We start from the raw sequence: 19,154 nt of genomic DNA on the forward strand, positions 1-19,154 counted from the left end.
TCTTGCTATATATTGCTCGTTTTCTATGTCACCTGGCTTTTCTGTGTTTCTGTTGAAACACTCTTGAGAAGTCTCTGATTTCATTTTCTACATGGCTACCCTTTAAGGCTCAATATTAGAAAAGACAGGGATCAGAGTGATCAACCAATGTAGTATCCTCACGTAACAGATAAGGAAAAAATCAAGGCTTTGTGAGACAGTCAATGATTTGTCCAAAGTCGCACAGATAGTAAATGCCAAAGTCAAAACTGAAATTAGGTCTCCAGACTTCTAGTTCAATACGTTCCCTCATTATTCCATGCTATTTTGAATCTACTAGTAAATCTAGGGGCAAAATAAATCTAACGAAAAGCTTTAAAAAGTTTCTTTTCTTACCTGACATGGTCAGAGAAGAAGAGAAAAGATCAACTGCAGATACAAGGGATGAGGAGGCAACAGCAGAGGATGTCTGAGTGGCTGCAGCTGAACGGCGCATGTGTCCAGTACAAAGGTCACTGGTTACTGCTCACTGGTCACTTATATGATATAGGAGAATGATGTCACAAAGCAGGCAGTTTCAAGGTATGAGACAGCCAATAGGGAGGTCCGATCCCCAACAGGAAGGCGGGGCTGGGTGGAGAGAGTGGAGGAGAGCTAAAACAACACCTGAGTTTCTGAGCTCTGGGCAGGAAATCCTAGAAGACAGATTCACCTCCCCCAGGCTCTTACATTAGGGAAATCATTGCCGCATTTCTTACAGACGTTCATTAGTATAATTTACTAACAGTTACCTGTATCCTACACAGTATTATATTATATTTTATGTATCATATACTTAGAGCTATATATATATCTTATGTAATTAATATCCTTAGGAAGGCAAGAGCCATCTAGTTTGAACTATTACGGTTGTTCTGAAATCATATCTGTCTAATTAGTGAACTTATAGCAGCTTTTAAGGAGCAAAAGGAGGGATTAAGAAGCTCTTTTTGTTACTTGGTTAAAGCGTAGGGTGAAGTTTGTTGAGTGTACCTTGTGGAGAGTGTTGTGGTCCAAGGCTCTTCTCTTTTAGTTTCGTCTCCTTGACGCCTACCTTCCTTGGGCTGGGCCAGGCTGGGCCAGGGGTTGGACTTGCGACTTACATTTCTCTTCTGCCTGCTTTTTTTTTTTTTTTCTTTCCATTATGGGCATTGTTTCTAGGACAAGCCTTGATCTTGCCATTGTTACCCTCATGGATGTTACTTCCTGTCAACTTACAGCAGCAGGAGTCTTCCTTTCAGTGCTTGATGCTTCACAAAATAGACTCTGCCCGTTGGACGCAGATACCAGAGAGCTAGGAGACAGAGCTGGTTGCAAACCTTTCCTCTTCCAGCCTTTGGTTGCAGTTGTTTTCCCCATAATTCGCTACCTCTGGTTCCTTGGGCCACACAGGTATCCGGCCATCCAGCTCTTTTATAGGTGAGAGACATTCTGAATACTGTCCCTTTTTCTTTGCACAGAAGTATATACAGTGTGGCAGTTACTGTAATCTCCTGCCCCTTGCAAACAGCCGCTCTAGAATCTTGGACCTCTAGGATTCTCTGTCTTGCATGCTTGGGTGCAAGGCCTAGCAAAATGAAGAGGAGAATAATTAGAGAAGGAAGAGGACATTTCGTGGAGAACTGGGAGCAGATGAGGTGAAAGGGCACAGGAGTAAAGAGATTCATGTAGATTTTGTGGTTTCTGTGAGAAACAAGTTGACACACTTTGGCCTCATTTTGTATTACCAGAAGGGACAGTCATATATATAAGTAGCTCGATAGTGCAACAACTGCCATGAATTCTGTACACTAAAGGGAACAGTCTTACATATATTTCTCATTCTGTTTTATGTCATATTACCTTATTAATAGCATTCACTGGTATGTTTGTAGAATACAGATTTTTTGAAATGCTCTGGTTTTGTCTACATGGTTATTTCCTTGTCATATTTTTAAGGACTCCCACATTATAAGACATACTGCATGGTTTTCTCTTGACGATTGTTTATCTTGAAGCATCATGAACGCACTTGACCTGTTGGATTTTGTGGAGAAACTTTAAAGAGGGTCTGTGAAAAAGGCATTGCGGTGAGTCGCGTTATGCACCCAAGCGTAAGGAGCAGATATCTGCCATCAGCCCAACTTGGCCTGGGTTGCCTCTGTTTTAGTTCCCGTGGTTAGTGCTTTGCTCCCTAACCACTCTTGTGACTGTGATAATGTGAGTAAGGGCCGAGTTGCTAATGATTTATATGTGAGGTAAGCGGGTTTGAGGGAGGAAATCTATGGATCTAGTCATTTTCCTTGGTGGTAAGCTTTCAGGGAGGGGTGCAAAGATTGATCTTTCTGGGGACTTCTCTAGTACCAGGAAGATGTCCCATAGATGGGACCTCCAAAGACACACATTTAATTTTTAGGCCTGTTTTTCCTATTATGAGATACCAGTTTTTTCACTGATGGGGATGATGCTTATCTGAGAAGAAATGGTGAAAGGTGTTGTTAGTATAGAGATGTGGCTTAAGCTTTTAAGTGTTTTTCCCCTAAGCTTCCTACTTCAGATGGCCTACTTACGTGATACTAGTATGTGATGTGAGGCTAACAACTTACTAAATACCTGCAAGCCAGATCAGTGTCTCTTTTCTCTATATTTCCATGGAAATCAAGGGACCCATAGCCACTGCAGGTTAGGGTGGGCGGTGTGAGATTGGGGGGAGTGTGGTAAGACACATTTTGGTATCAGTAAAATGTTTACCTATTAAACTATGCAGTTCCAACATTCAATTCTGTTTAGTTAGGCAAACCCTTAGTTAGGCTTTTCCTGGTTCCGAGCCTATGTAACTTACGTTCTCTCCCTAGTTCCAGCCATTTAACTTTAGCTTGCAGGCTCAGCATCATCTTAACCTCTAAAAGAATCTTCCATGTAGGAGGAAGAAACTAAAGAGCTCTATTTCAGCACTTAGGAACATGAGGCCCTACCCTGACCGAAACCTTTATTCTTACAGTTAGGGTATTGTCTTGTCCCAGCATTTTGAACCCATCAGGTTAACTGAGACATGTCTTGGTGTAACATCCCCAGTTCGTCTACCCCTGAGGCTGTCCTTAATTCCTCCCATTGTCACATTGTGATTTAATTAAATACTGGAATCCCTCAAGCCCTTGCATGGTACCTGAGGCCCTATGGGATACTGGTAGGTTTTGTTAGTGTCAGATACTTAGCTGTCTGATTCTCCAAATATCCCTTGCTCCTAGATTTTCCGTCCCAGCATACTACATACCCATTAAGGCATTGTTTCATCTCATGTTGGACCCACTCCCATCCAGAGGCCTACTCTTTGCTAGTTCCCATACTTTCTGGAAACCCCGTTATGGCCAGGTCTGGACTTTTTTGTGTTCCCACCCAAAGCCTGTATCTTTTAGCAAGCTGGAACTATAAGACCAACATAGATTTTCTAGTTTCTGATAGATTTGTGTCACAATTTGTACATTGTCATGTCTATAGATATTTGTATCATTTGTACTTTTTGGCCATTACATGCCTATTGGATATTTTTCATAAATTGCAAAAGAATATTTTATGACTTAGCACCAAATTGAATGTGCCTAATTGTAAGTTTGTGAACTAGGTTGTGCTAACTTGTATCTTTTCTTTATCCAAGTAGTAATTGACTACTATTGTCCCATTTGTAATTATGTGGAAGTTTTCAGAATTGTAAATAAATGCTTGTGGATTGAAACTTGGCTAGACTATTGACTGTCCCAGATACGTTAAAGCTAGTGATCTTTTTACTCCTTCATTCATTCACTCATTCAATAATTCTGACCTTCCTGACTCAGTTTACCCAGCTCAGATGGTTGTGAAGATTACTAACAGTGTATGTAAGATACTTTCAGAAACTAGAAACTGAATCAAAGTAAAACTAACAAAAAACATTTGTTATTATAAATAACAATGGAATTGAGTATGCTATTATACCTTCAGACCTACTGTAGGACATGCTGTTCTTTGCTCTTCCACTTGTGGCAGGATTCATAGTTTTTCTAACAGGTACCGATCCCTATGCCTGATACTGTGAGGAAATGTTATACCTGAGCTCCACTCTTATCTCTCTCAAGCATATCTTGGTATTATCTAAAATGTAAATCCATACTGTCAACCTCCAGCATGATACCAGGCACATAATAGAAACCCAATAACTGTTTCACTGTGAGTGGAGTATAAGTTGATAGAGTATTTTTGAAGGTTGATTAGGCAGATTAGATTGATTGAAAACCTTTCAGTATTTTAAGTTCGCATCTGTTTCATTCCAGAAATTCTATGTCTAGAAATTTATATATAGCTATACACATGTATAAAGAGGTTCACATTGCAGCCTATCTATAACAGAGGACAAAAACAAACAAGCAAACAAACAAACAAAATACCCCCAAACTGAAAACAACTAAAAGTCCATCAATATCGGACTGGCCGTGTAAATTATGTAATGTGACGCAGCTCTCAAAGAGAATGGGATGGATGTACGCAAAAATTGACTGGGAAACTCACGATCCAAGACAGATTGTAGACTATGTCTAGTATGCAGCTCTTGTATAAAATACAGGATCTCCATTACGTAGAAATACTTACATACAAGATACAACAAGTGTGAATGTAAAGCACTTGGGAAATATCTGAAAGAACCACACAAGATAACTGGGAGAGTGGGACAGCTTTCCACGTCCCATGTGATTGGAGTTCAGAAGGGTGCACACACCACGAACTAATGGACCTCTGCTACCATCTTCCGGCTGAGGAGGGAATTGCAGGCGTCAGACTCCTCTTTACTAATGAAGCGTCTCGGCGTGTGGACGTCATCTGGGCGGGCGGTGGCGCATGCGCAGTAGAAGGAGGTGCGCGAGCTGCGTGGGCTGGTGCCTAGGCGCTTGTGTTTCGGGGCCTTGTGCTGGCACCGGGGGGCGCCGGGCTGGCGACTTTGGCACTCTTGGCGTTGGGTGGGCGGCACCTTGGGGAGTCACATGAGCCAGTGGCATCATGCCCGTGGGCGCTGGGGTCAGCGTCGCGGCTTTTCCGGACGTTGGTCGGCCTGGAGGAAGGGCGGAAAGCACATCCCGGAAAGGTAATACGCCTTGGCCCCTGGGCGTTGCCGGTGGAGCCCAGAGCCCCTGGGCCTGGGCTTCGTCTCCTGTGCTGTCTCCTGTGACTGTTGCCCCCGCGGGCTGCCCCGTCCGCGCTGTGCTAGGGAGTATTGGTCGTCTCGCGGCTCAGTTCACAGTAGCTGAAAGGGACGGTGTGTGATGTTCTGATTTCCCCCCATCGTTTTAAAAGGGAGGCTCTGGCCATGGCTCCTCGGGTAAAGTGCAGAGGGACTGCTTTTTAAGATGGGACTGTCAGTGTTGGGGACACTTCTTAATTACCAACATGGAATCCCCTTCAATTCCTCAAGCTGTGTTGTTCTGGCACAGAAAATGTGAGTAAGAGGACCTGGAACTAAGTTTGAGTGAAGAAACGCACGGGTACTGCCGAATTTTCCATCGAGACAGTTGATTTGTGTTGTCTCTTGGAATGATAAAGGGCGTACTGTTGCTTCCTAACCGGTGTCATTTGAGAGATCTACCTCTGTACGTTCAGATGATTAATCGTGAGACTTTGCTCATGCGTGCAGTAAACGCTTTAATTCCCTAAGACCTTCCTTTCCTCCATCTCATACCCCATTAAGCCCGCTTCAGTTTATCTCCCGAATTTCTTCTGAATCTATCACCTCTCCCTCAACATCCTAATACTGAACTTGCCTGTGTGTTGCAATTAGGTCCTAAGTAGTGTCCATATTTCTTGTTTCCTTCCAATCCATTCTGCGCACAAGAAACCTTAAAAGCAAGTTGGAACATTGCTCATAGACACCGCTCAAAAGCATTGTTTTGAGAATAGAAAACAAACGGTTGGCCTTTAAGACTCTGCGTGGTCTAGAACCCTCTCTGCTTCTCTAGCCCCATCTTGTGCCACCATTGCCCTCACTTTCTGTGCTTCAGATACACTGAATTAATCTTAGTTCTAACTCATCTTACAGAAGTCCGTTCAGATATTATTTTTTACTGTGATTCCTAGCATTAAGGAATTTTATTATCAGGTTTTGTATGAGGACTAAAACTAACCTGTGAAGGGGAGGAATTGAGTTCAAACTATTTCAGTCAACATGCATGTATTAATGATGCCGTAGTAGTCAACACCGGGCTACGCTTTATCAGGGATACAGAAGTTCTGGCCATCTCTGGTTTTAGATTTCCCTGATTTGTTGAGACCGTTGCATTGTTTTGTTGCCTTTTATCTGTTTTCAAGATGGGAGAACAGGAACAAGGGAAGTATAGCTTATTACAAGGTGGGGTTGAATAAGTGGAGCAGCAAAATGCAAAGCAGAAAGAAGAGGGACCTACCATAGAGGGATATGATTTCCCTTTTCAAGGCCCATTCATCCTATGCAGGGAGACAGCCTAACATAAAATTTGCCTAACAAAAAATATATTAACAGGTGGAAAGACTATCTCCCAGTTGGACAGCGGATGCCTGGGACTCCTTTCATTGCTGTCAAAGTTCCTTTAAAAAATGGTGAGCGAAACTTAATACCGTATTCTTCGAGAAATCTGAATTCACCATATAGAGCCCTGGCTCTCAACCCCTTCGTACTCCATTTTCCCTTTTTATAGCAAATACTTTTTAATACCTCCTTTACTGTCCAGAAATGGAATTCATAGATAAATACAACCTAGTTTTGAACTTAATTAAAAAAAAAACCAATGGAATGCCCTAACTCTAAATAAAGAATAAAGTAATTTATAAGAAAGTAATATGTATCTCTGTATGTAAATGTCTGGGGATGACCATACTAGAAATAAAGAAATAGTTACTTGTACCATGAATGCAATAAACTATGGACTTTGATTGATAATGATGTGTCAGTGTTGGTTCATGAATTCTCACAAAGGGAGCACACTGGTATGGCATGTTGATAATGGGGAAGGCTGTGTGGGATGAAGGAGAGAGGGTATAAGTGGGAACTGTGTACTTTTTGCTCAGTTCTGCTGTGAATCTCAAACTGCTCTAAAACTAGTCTACTAATTTAAAACGAAAAGTGTGTTGCTGGCACCTGAATAGCTAAAGAGCTCAATCGAACAGAGTACATAAGTAAGCCAAATACATAAAAGAATATTTAGCGGTGAAAGCCATCCTTCATCTAGGTGGATATTCAAGAAGTATTTATTTATGTGTCTATTTACAGGCACTCTGCTTGGAGCTGGCAGTACAGCGGTAGGCAAAATGGATGTGGTCCCTGCCTTCGGGGAGTTTACAGTCAGGTTAGGAGACCAACATGAAATAAACAAAGATAGAAATAACTATATAGAAGTGAGCTTATTTTCTTCCGTCTAATCTCTCTGGAAGAAAGGATCATAATACCGCTTGTAAACTCCAGAGGAAGAGACTTTACTTTGAAGCTCATATGTTAGCATCACAGGGTTTGAAGAAATGGATAATATAATAAAGGATTTTAAACACATGTTCTTTCTTATTTTATTCTTTCTGACAGAGATTTGAAAAGAATCTTGCTCCAGGAGAATGTTTCTCCCCCTTGGATCTTTTCTAACAAACTCCAAGAACACAACGAAGAACTTGGGCTGATTATTGACTTAACATATACTCGCCGCTATTATAAGCCAGAGGTAAATGGAACCCGTAATTGAAAATGACCTTCTTTCTGATACTCTGATAATTCGTAGTAGTTCCGTAGTTATCATCTTATGCTAAGGTGAATCCTGGCCTTCTTTCATGGGTTCCAAAAGGGGAGCTAGTGGTTTCCTTAAATACACATTTGTAATTGCTGTTTCAAAATGAGATTAAAGATATGAATTGAACTGTAGTATTTGGCAGTAGGCTCTAGATATGCTTAAGAAGTGCTATAAGCTTCCATGTTCTGTATTTTGAAAATGCAGTAAATTTTTAGTAAGAATAGTAGTAGCCTCAAAGGAAAGCAAGGTATGCCCGTTATGTCTTTGGCACTTACGTTAAGCAGTTGCCTGAGCGTGTTTAAGCATCGGGGTAAAAGACAGTTGTTCTCTAAGTTTTATGCTTTCTTTTCCTAATACCTTCTGATATAGTAGAGAAACCCATATATTCTCTTGGCCCATGTAGGACATACCAGTGCCAAAGAATTACCCTTCTTCTGACCTGTTCCATGGCCTTGGGAGACAGTAACACCTAATGTTTGTTCATATTTGTACAGCGGTTTGCCATTTAGAAAGTTCTTTCATATCCATTGACTTTGTGAATCTTCCCAACAGTCCCTTGCTGTTGAAGTGGAAGCAGTACTGATACCTCCTACTGAGTGCTTCCTCTGCACTAAGCTCAGAGGATAGACAACTACAGTTACTAATTTTACGGACGATGAAACTGACTCTCGGACAAGGAAGAATTGAAATTTCAACTCAGTTGTTCCTCTTTTTTTCATTGTGGTAAAATATGCATAAATCATATGCATTTTAACCATTTATAAATATGCAGTTCAGTGGCATTAACTACAGTCACAGTGTGGTGTGACTATCACCACTGTCTATGACCAAAACCTTTCCATCATCCTCAACAGAAACTCTGTAACCGTCAAACAGGGACAACCCCATTATCCCTCCCAGCGGCCCGTAGAAACCTCTATTCTGTTTTCTGTCTCTCTGAATTTGCCTATCCTAGGTACCTCGTGTAAGTGGAATCTACAGTATTTATCCTTCTATGTCTGGCTTATTTCACTAAACCTAGTGTTTTCAAGGTTCATCCGTGTTATAGCATGTAACGAAATGCCATTCCTTTTTTGGCTTAATGAATCCCACTGTGTGTATATACCATATTTTGTTATTCATCGGGTGATTGACACTTGGGTTGTTTCCACCTTGTAGCTATTGTGAATCATGCTGCTGTGATCGTTGGTGTACAAATATTTGCTCAAATCCCTGCTTTCAGTTCGTTTAGATGTGCAGTGTAGGTAGTAGCAGAGTTGTTGGATCATACGGTAGCTCTACGTTTAACCTTTGAGAAACTGCCAAACTGTTTTCTGCAGTGTCGTCTTGTCTTTAAACGATTATCACAAATTTTAAACATGTACAAAAGTATAAAAATACTGTGAGTGTTGCTTGTATACCCATGATCTCATCCAGCTTTAATATTTACCAACTGATGGCTGTCATGTTTTATCTATACCCCCACCTGTTTCACCCCATTCCATATTATCTGGAAGCAGCTCCGAGACAACATGTAATTACACCTATATATATTTTTTAATTAATTAATAATTATTATTATTATTTATTTATTTATTTTTTGCTGTGTTGTGTCGTCGTCTCTGTAGGAGGGCTTTCTCTAGTGGCGGCAAGCTGGGGCCACTCTTCATCGCGGTGCGCGGGCCTCTCACTATCGCGGCCTCTCTTGTTGTGGAGCACAGGCTCCAGACACGCAGGCTCAGTAGTTGTGGCTCACGGGCCTAGTTGCTCCGTGGCATGTGGGATCTTCCCAGACCAGGTCTCGAACCCGTGTCCCCTGCATTGGCAGGCAGATTCTCAACCACTGCGCCACCAGGGAAGCCCCAGCTATATACTTTTGGTACGTATCTTTAAAATATAGGACTTTTATTCCTTAATATCATTTTTAATAGTAAATACCCAGTGAGTGCTCAAATTTGCAGTTGTCTCCTAAATGTCATAAAAAATTGTTTTTAAGAATTTTGAGTTAGATCCAAATAAGGTCCACACTTTGCCGTTGATGGTTAGGTCTCTGAAGCCTTATTTACTCTCTAGGTTCTCCCTCCATGTCTCTCTCACTTTTTTTTTCCCCCCTTGAATTTTATTTTTAAAGAAACCAGGTAATTTGTCCCGTCTGGATTTTGATGATTATATTCACCTCTGTAAGTGAAGTGGCACAGGAATGAATACTGGCCTTGCCTGTCGTTGCCAGGATTAACTGAATAGTGCCTTAGCTGCCCTGGTGCTCAGGTGTTGAGTACGCGGTGATTTACATACCAGGCCCTATTCGTGGGCCTCCTGATGCAGCAGTTCCCTTGGCTCTGCCCCTGTCGTCAGCTGCCCCTAGGATAACTCTGAGCCCTAGCCACCTCTCTGGTAGATTTCCCTATCCCCCCACTATAATCACACCTGGATATGGCAACTCAAACCTTTCAGAGATGTGTCCTGAACCTCTGGTTTTCTTAAATACCTATCTGGTGGTTGTGAGACTTAAGGCCAACCTCCCCAAGAGACTTTTTCTATTTCTCCTAGTAAACCTAGGGTCACCTTCTGTCATCTTCAACTCTACTCAAATTTGGTTCTTTCAACCCTGACCTCTGACCCTGCTTTTTACTTCTGCCATTTCATCCTCACTCCTGCTTCCTTTCATAAATCCATAAATCTCTTTTGGCCTTCCTAGCCCTGGGCCAAGTTCCTTCCTCTTTCCTCAGTTTTTACCCCTTTCCTTCATTCTCCCATCCAACTTTCAGTCCTTCCTTTCTCATGCAGACTTTGATTCCAACCCCATCAAAAGCAAAACAAAACAAAACAAAAAAACACGCCGCAGTTAGCAGCATCTCAAAATTCAAAAGGTTTATTACTCATCTATTAATTCTATTGCCTTTTTTATTCAGTTTTATTGTTTTAAAATATACCAATATAAATAAATTTATGCCTGTCTTATCTGTATATGGAAGAAGAGCTGGTCCCCAAGGTGGCACCAACAATCCTAGCAGCTGTTACTTTACATATCCGTAGTAGTCAGCAATTTCCATTTCTTTTTGCCTCTCAATGAAAAATTGCACTTTCCCCAAAGAGGTGTATTTGGCAGCATTCTCACGTTGTTGTTGAGCCCGCCTCTTCATGGCCTCCCGCTCGGGCCTCTGCTGTAGTTCGATGGGCTTTGACATTACTGGCTCAGGAACATTGGGTTGCCTCCATGGAACTGGTTTCTTGCTGAAGTCTTGGAGTAGAAATGGGGTTTGGAGCTTGGCTGGGGACTGGCGCTTAGTCACAGCAGGGGGAACAGGCTCCCGCTGGAGAGAAGTGCAAGATGAAGTTTTGTAGGGTGCAGGCCTAGGAGCAGCAGACTGAGGGACACTAGGCTGGGTATGGTCGGCCCAACCCGGTTGGGTTGGGTTGGTCACAGTTGGCTGAGCTGGTTTGGCAGGACCTGGCAAAGAGGCAGGAGCTGGCTGGGAAGAACTGACTGCAGCAGGTTGAGCTGAGTTAGCAGAAGCAGGGTGGGCACGGTCAGCAACAGCAGGCCGATGGGAGGCCGGAGACTGTGGCCTCCGAGGAGCAGGTCGAGCTTGAGGCTTGTCCCAGGCAGAAAAAGGCAGAGGTGTCAACTTGACCTTCCCAGGAGGCAGCAGCACATACTGGGATGGAGATGGACAGTCTTTTTCAGCACTGCTGTCTGGTTTCTGGGCTTCGACTTGAGTTTTCTCAGGGCCCTTACCCTCACGTGGGGTATTCCGCCATGGCTGGATAGCTGGGGGTGGCTGGGGGTCTTTAGGGTTGCTTGACTTTCCCAAGACCCGACAGGAGGAGAGCCCAGTTCTCTTATCATTCTTCTCCCCCAGTGCATGAAAAACCTTCACAGCCTCCAGCATGCGCACGCGTAGGGCGGTTCGAGGCTTTTTAAAGCTCTCTTGGATAAGCTCAGTTTGGTGTTCCTTTCGCTTCGTCTGGGGAATTGTTGCCTTCTCTCCTGCCTTGACTTTGTTCCCTGACTGCTTATTCTCGTCAGCCTTCTTTCTTCCTCTGGTCCTTTTGGTCTTTTCCTGCCCGTGGCTCTTCGTTTTGCTGATCTTTCTGGATGCAGCTTTCTGAGGTTTGCCTTTAGAATCCTTGGCCGTGTTCACAGGAGCCCTGTCACTGACGGCAGCATTGCATAGAGCCACTTCTCCCCCTAACAGGCACTCTGGATTCTTTGGCTGGATTTTGGCCTTGGGAGCAGCACTGATAGGCTCAGAGGCTTTATGTTTGTTCTTCCTGGGTTGATCAGAGGGAGCCTTTATGACGCTTGGCTTTTCCCGCACCTGATTCACCTTAATGGCTCTGTTGTCTTTGGCTTTGATCACGTTGGGACCTTTGGATTGATGAGGATCTTTCAAAGAATTAGAGAGCTGGGGAAGGTGAATTCCCTCCGCCAGTGTAGTAACGTCTGCAAAACCACTGCTAGATTCCATCCCATTTTCAGGTGTCCCTAGGTCCTCAAGACTCAGGCTGTTCTTTCCCAGATCAGCATTTTCAGAGGCAGGCTGCTCCTCTTGGCTGAGGGGATCAGTGCAGGCCAGGAGCTGGTGAATATCAGGGATTTCTTGACAACTTGTTTCTGTGATGGGTTGAGCATACACAGGGTAGTAGATTCCAGAGGTGGAAGGTGGTGGTTGGATATTTGTGGGCTGAATCTCCCTTAGTACCATTCCCATTTCTGGTTGCACAGAGGCCCTACTTCCTGTGTATGACACAGAGCCGTAGGATTGCAGGCAGGAGCCAAGTTCTCCATACAGTGAAGACCCCACTGTGCCTTGGCTATAGTAATATACCTGCCTTCCTTCCTGGTAGGGAAGTGACAGGCTGTGTCCCTGATTGGGAATTTGAGATGGTGTTCCCTGAGCAAGCCTGGCAGAAAGTGATGGATATAGAGGGACCATGTTATTGGGGTCTGCAGTTTTATCATACTGGGCTGCCATAAACATGGAGGAAGCAGCTGTGTGCTGGTCAGTGACGGCCAGAGTAAAGTCTCCGAGTGGAGAAGAATTCTTTTCAGTGCTTCCTGTGATGTCCCAGTCAAGAACACCTGGATAGGAAGCAGCTGAAGTGGAGATCTGGCTCTGGTCAGTAACTCCAGATAAAGTAGTGGTGCTAGACTGTTGGTGAAGGTAGGCACTACACGTGTGTCTGTGTCTGGAAGGAGGTACCTACCGGTAGCTGACGCCGAACTGACGGCAGGAGCAGAGACTCTGGAGAAGTGGCAGGCACTTCCTGTCAGGGAGGTTGCATTGCTCACCACAGGAAGAGAGTGCTGCAGAGAATTTAGAGTTCCAAGTAGAAATGGATTTTGGAAATTTTCTGTAAAGAACAAGAGGGTCATGAAAACATCAGGGAGATTGATGAATTCTCACTATGTTTGAGGAACAGCATTACCTTAAGGTTCTTGCTATCAGGACACCTCTAATGTCAATACTTACTGAGAAACCAAAAATCAGACCGTTATGATGGTTGTAAGGACTGAGCAGTTTTACGCTCTTCTGTATTAACTGCCTGTGCTGCCATGTTGGGCACAGATGGGCAGAAGACCCAAGCGGTATGGCTCAGACATTGTTCTCTAGGCTGGACGCAACCTTCTCCCTGCCCTATCTTTCCCTTCAGCCTGCACTAGTATTGACTTGTATGCTGTTTCCTAGACTGGAAGCATTTTAGAACTCGGAGGTCCTTAGAGAACTTCCTATTTTCACAGTCTCATTTCATGAGGAAGGAAACTGAGGCTCAGGGAGGTCGGGTTGACTTGTTCAAGTTCTCTCATTATGTTAGTATCCTTACCAGGTTTCAGAACCTAAGTATCCTGACTTCCTTGCCAGGACGCTACTCTGAGCACGATACTGCCAGAAAGCAGGAGAAATAGAACTTACACTATAGGCAGTTTTTTTTGTCCGTTAGAAAACAGTACGGCTATTACCATCGTGATCTTCAGTGTCTCACTTTGCTTGTGCGGTTCCCACGCTATTACCTAGAGTTCACGTATAGCTCAGTCCAACTGGTAAATTTAAAGAGTCATTTTTACCCTCTTCAAGCCTGGTTTCTCATCCTACCTCAAAATGATTACCCGAAAGAGAATTTCTTAAGTGCTTTTGGAAAGAAAAATGTTATCTGATTTCTTCACATTACTCATCTGTAAAGTGGTTATAACACCAGCACCAGTAATAATAGCAGTAATAATTAATCCATGAATAAACTGGCCTATTGTGTATGATTTATATGGAGGAAGATACAGTAAGTTCTAGAAAGACCAAGAAAAGTCATGAAAAACATATTACATCACGAAAGAGAAATACCTAGTTATGAAAACTGGGGTATGTGGCAAGTATCAGAGCATAATGAGTTCACTAACAAATGCCATTCTGTACCATACATGCAATGTGATGAAAGTGAATTTTGCCCACTGTATTTTAGTGAATACTGTTAACCCAGAAACACGATAGAAGGTGATTTTGAATGAATTCCTAGCCAGTACATACAGACAGAGAAGATATATGCGTAAAAATGCCTAAAGAGCAACAAAATTCAATCAATGTGAGTGTATAGGTAGCCACAATATATGCAGACAAGTATTTCAATGAAAACTGGTACAAAGCAGACAGCAAAATAATAAGTGTAAAAGAATTTCATTATTGTGCCCATTCATATTTTTACCCAGCAAGTAACAGTATTCAGCCTGGTAGAAATATATGTTTCAAAGAATAGAAATATATAATAAGCAGAAAGGAAGCTTAAAAAGTATCAAGAAGGTTTTTGTATTTATCCTAGAACTTAGATTATAATCATCTTCAACATCCAAGAAGATGACATCCCCAAACCTAAAAGAACCGTCATCACTAGAATCCAATTAAAAAAGATTTTCAAATGTAAGAACATCGAAAGGACTCCGCAATATTGTTCTAGATAAATGTGGAATTTTTTTTTTTTTTTGTCGCGCCGCGTGGCCCTGGCAGTGAAAGCACCGAGTCCTAACCACTGGACCGCCAGCGAATTCCCTCAATGTGGAATTAGAGATGTGGGGCTTGACTTTTTCTTTTTCTTCTTAGGTAGCTAAGATCTAAAAACGAACGATGGCTGTTGATCAATGTGCTCTCTGTGTTAGGAAGGAAAGAACTGTAAAGATGGAAAGCAACCTTGCCTTAGAAGCTACATATCACACAAAGGAAATAGTCCTTCTGATTCAATCTCGAAGATATCATTTAAAGTGTTTAAGTGGTAAAACGTCTACATAGTTTAAAAATTAGAAAGAATAGAACATTGAAAAGAAGACCCCTAGATAACCACTTTGGTTTCTTGTATATAGGAAGCGTGATTTCTAGGACATATTTCTAAAATGTTAACATTCAAGACTGTCAAGTGCCAACTGTATTCAGAGAGGCAATAAAAGAAAAAAAAAACACTGAGTATGACTTTTCTGGTAAGCTGCCTTTCCTGGTGATACCCTCTTCTGTCCTTACTTTCCTCTTAGTCTGTTAAAATAAGGATTTGCTACAGTGAACTTTGTTTTGCCCTGCTCTGAGCAGAATTCACTCTATGCTGTTTGTGCTTTAATTTAAAATCTTTGGTTCCCATCAACATTCCATGGCAAACTACGTTTTTCTTGAGAGCTCCTCTATGCTTCCCCTCTTCGTTCTTATATCTTTTCCTATGTCTTGGTTCCTGTTGGCCTGTGCTGATGAAAACAATCCTAAACTTCCTTACGTTTGACTCGGTGCCTCCCTATATAGCCCAGTACTCTCCATCCTCTCTCCCTATTTTCTCTTTTCAACTAGTCGAAATATTAGTGGAGGGAGACCATTAGAGATGAAACATCTTGCTATATATTGCTCGTTTTCTATGTCACCTGGCTTTTCTGTGTTTCTGTTGAAACACTCTTGAGAAGTCTCTGATTTCATTTTCTACATGGCTACCCTTTAAGGCTCAATATTAGAAAAGACAGGGATCAGAGTGATCAACCAATGTAGTATCCTCACGTAACAGATAAGGAAAAAATCAAGGCTTTGTGAGACAGTCAATGATTTGTCCAAAGTCGCACAGATAGTAAATGCCAAAGTCAAAACTGAAATTAGGTCTCCAGACTTCTAGTTCAATACGTTCCCTCATTATTCCATGCTATTTTGAATCTACTAGTAAATCTAGGGGCAAAATAAATCTAACGAAAAGCTTTAAAAAGTTTCTTTTCTTACCTGACATGGTCAGAGAAGAAGAGAAAAGATCAACTGCAGATACAAGGGATGAGGAGGCAACAGCAGAGGATGTCTGAGTGGCTGCAGCTGAACGGCGCATGTGTCCAGTACAAAGGTCACTGGTTACTGCTCACTGGTCACTTATATGATATAGGAGAATGATGTCACAAAGCAGGCAGTTTCAAGGTATGAGACAGCCAATAGGGAGGTCCGATCCCCAACAGGAAGGCGGGGCTGGGTGGAGAGAGTGGAGGAGAGCTAAAACAACACCTGAGTTTCTGAGCTCTGGGCAGGAAATCCTAGAAGACAGATTCACCTCCCCCAGGCTCTTACATTAGGGAAATCATTGCCGCATTTCTTACAGACGTTCATTAGTATAATTTACTAACAGTTACCTGTATCCTACACAGTATTATATTATATTTTATGTATCATATACTTAGAGCTATATATATATCTTATGTAATTAATATCCTTAGGAAGGCAAGAGCCATCTAGTTTGAACTATTACGGTTGTTCTGAAATCATATCTGTCTAATTAGTGAACTTATAGCAGCTTTTAAGGAGCAAAAGGAGGGATTAAGAAGCTCTTTTTGTTACTTGGTTAAAGCGTAGGGTGAAGTTTGTTGAGTGTACCTTGTGGAGAGTGTTGTGGTCCAAGGCTCTTCTCTTTTAGTTTCGTCTCCTTGACGCCTACCTTCCTTGGGCTGGGCCAGGCTGGGCCAGGGGTTGGACTTGCGACTTACATTTCTCTTCTGCTTGCTTTTTTTTTTTTTTTCTTTCCATTATGGGCATTGTTTCTAGGACAAGCCTTGATCTTGCCATTGTTACCCTCATGGATGTTACTTCCTGTCAACTTACAGCAGCAGGAGTCTTCCTTTCAGTGCTTGATGCTTCACAAAATAGACTCTGCCCGTTGGACGCAGATACCAGAGAGCTAGGAGACAGAGCTGGTTGCAAACCTTTCCTCTTCCAGCCTTTGGTTGCAGTTGTTTTCCCCATAATTCGCTACCTCTGGTTCCTTGGGCCACACAGGTATCCGGCCATCCAGCTCTTTTATAGGTGAGAGACATTCTGAATACTGTCCCTTTTTCTTTGCACAGAAGTATATACAGTGTGGCAGTTACTGTAATCTCCTGCCCCTTGCAAACAGCCGCTCTAGAATCTTGGACCTCTAGGATTCTCTGTCTTGCATGCTTGGGTGCAAGGCCTAGCAAAATGAAGAGGAGAATAATTAGAGAAGGAAGAGGACATTTCGTGGAGAACTGGGAGCAGATGAGGTGAAAGGGCACAGGAGTAAAGAGATTCATGTAGATTTTGTGGTTTCTGTGAGAAACAAGTTGACACACTTTGGCCTCATTGTGTATTACCAGAAGGGACAGTCATATATATAAGTAGCTCGATAGTGCAACAACTGCCATGAATTCTGTACACTAAAGGGAACAGTCTTACATATATTTCTCATTCTGTTTTATGTCATATTACCTTATTAATAGCATTCACTGGTATGTTTGTAGAATACAGATTTTTTGAAATGCTCTGGTTTTGTCTACATGGTTATTTCCTTGTCATATTTTTAAGGACTCCCACATTATAAGACATACTGCATGGTTTTCTCTTGACGATTGTTTATCTTGAAGCATCATGAACGCACTTGACCTGTTGGATTTTGTGGAGAAACTTTAAAGAGGGTCTGTGAAAAAGGCATTGCGGTGAGTCGCGTTATGCACCCAAGCGTAAGGAGCAGATATCTGCCATCAGCCCAACTTGGCCTGGGTTGCCTCTGTTTTAGTTCCCGTGGTTAGTGCTTTGCTCCCTAACCACTCTTGTGACTGTGATAATGTGAGTAAGGGCCGAGTTGCTAATGATTTATACGTGAGGTAAGCGGGTTTGAGGGAGGAAATCTATGGATCTAGTCATTTTCCTTGGTGGTAAGCTTTCAGGGAGGGGTGCAAAGATTGATCTTTCTGGGGACTTCTCTAGTACCAGGAAGATGTCCCATAGATGGGACCTCCAAAGACACACATTTAATTTTTAGGCCTGTTTTTCCTATTATGAGATACCAGTTTTTTCACTGATGGGGATGATGCTTATCTGAGAAGAAATGGTGAAAGGTGTTGTTAGTATAGAGATGTGGCTTAAGCTTTTAAGTGTTTTTCCCCTAAGCTTCCTACTTCAGATGGCCTACTTACGTGATACTAGTATGTGATGTGAGGCTAACAACTTACTAAATACCTGCAAGCCAGATCAGTGTCTCTTTTCTCTATATTTCCATGGAAATCAAGGGACCCATAGCCACTGCAGGTTAGGGTGGGCGGTGTGAGATTGGGGGGAGTGTGGTAAGACACATTTTGGTATCAGTAAAATGTTTACCTATTAAACTATGCAGTTCCAACATTCAATTCTGTTTAGTTAGGCAAACCCTTAGTTAGGCTTTTCCTGGTTCCGAGCCTATGTAACTTACGTTCTCTCCCTAGTTCCAGCCATTTAACTTTAGCTTGCAGGCTCAGCATCATCTTAACCTCTAAAAGAATCTTCCATGTAGGAGGAAGAAACTAAAGAGCTCTATTTCAGCACTTAGGAACATGAGGCCCTACCCTGACCGAAACCTTTATTCTTACAGTTAGGGTATTGTCTTGTCCCAGCATTTTGAACCCATCAGGTTAACTGAGACATGTCTTGGTGTAACATCCCCAGTTCGTCTACCCCTGAGGCTGTCCTTAATTCCTCCCATTGTCACATTGTGATTTAATTAAATACTGGAATCCCTCAAGCCCTTGCATGGTACCTGAGGCCCTATGGGATACTGGTAGGTTTTGTTAGTGTCAGATACTTAGCTGTCTGATTCTCCAAATATCCCTTGCTCCTAGATTTTCCGTCCCAGCATACTACATACCCATTAAGGCATTGTTTCATCTCATGTTGGACCCACTCCCATCCAGAGGCCTACTCTTTGCTAGTTCCCATACTTTCTGGAAACCCCGTTATGGCCAGGTCTGGACTTTTTTGTGTTCCCACCCAAAGCCTGTATCTTTTAGCAAGCTGGAACTATAAGACCAACATAGATTTTCTAGTTTCTGATAGATTTGTGTCACAATTTGTACATTGTCATGTCTATAGATATTTGTATCATTTGTACTTTTTGGCCATTACATGCCTATTGGATATTTTTCAT

At 42.5% G+C, this 19,154-nt stretch overlaps 1 pseudogene; it reads right to left on the reverse strand.

Annotated features, from left to right (window-relative positions):
* Positions 1 to 6,839: 6,839 nt before the first annotated feature.
* On the reverse strand, positions 6,840 to 14,276 carry LOC149749201 (uncharacterized protein C2orf78 pseudogene; annotated as a pseudogene).
* Between the last annotated feature and the right edge of the window lie 4,878 nt (positions 14,277 to 19,154).

Source organism: Delphinapterus leucas, chromosome 5, assembly GCF_059928025.1.
Source record: "Delphinapterus leucas isolate spDelLeu-1000000601 "Yukka" chromosome 5, BTC_Dleu_Yukka2, whole genome shotgun sequence".
Classification (NCBI taxonomy): Eukaryota; Metazoa; Chordata; class Mammalia; order Artiodactyla; family Monodontidae; genus Delphinapterus; species Delphinapterus leucas.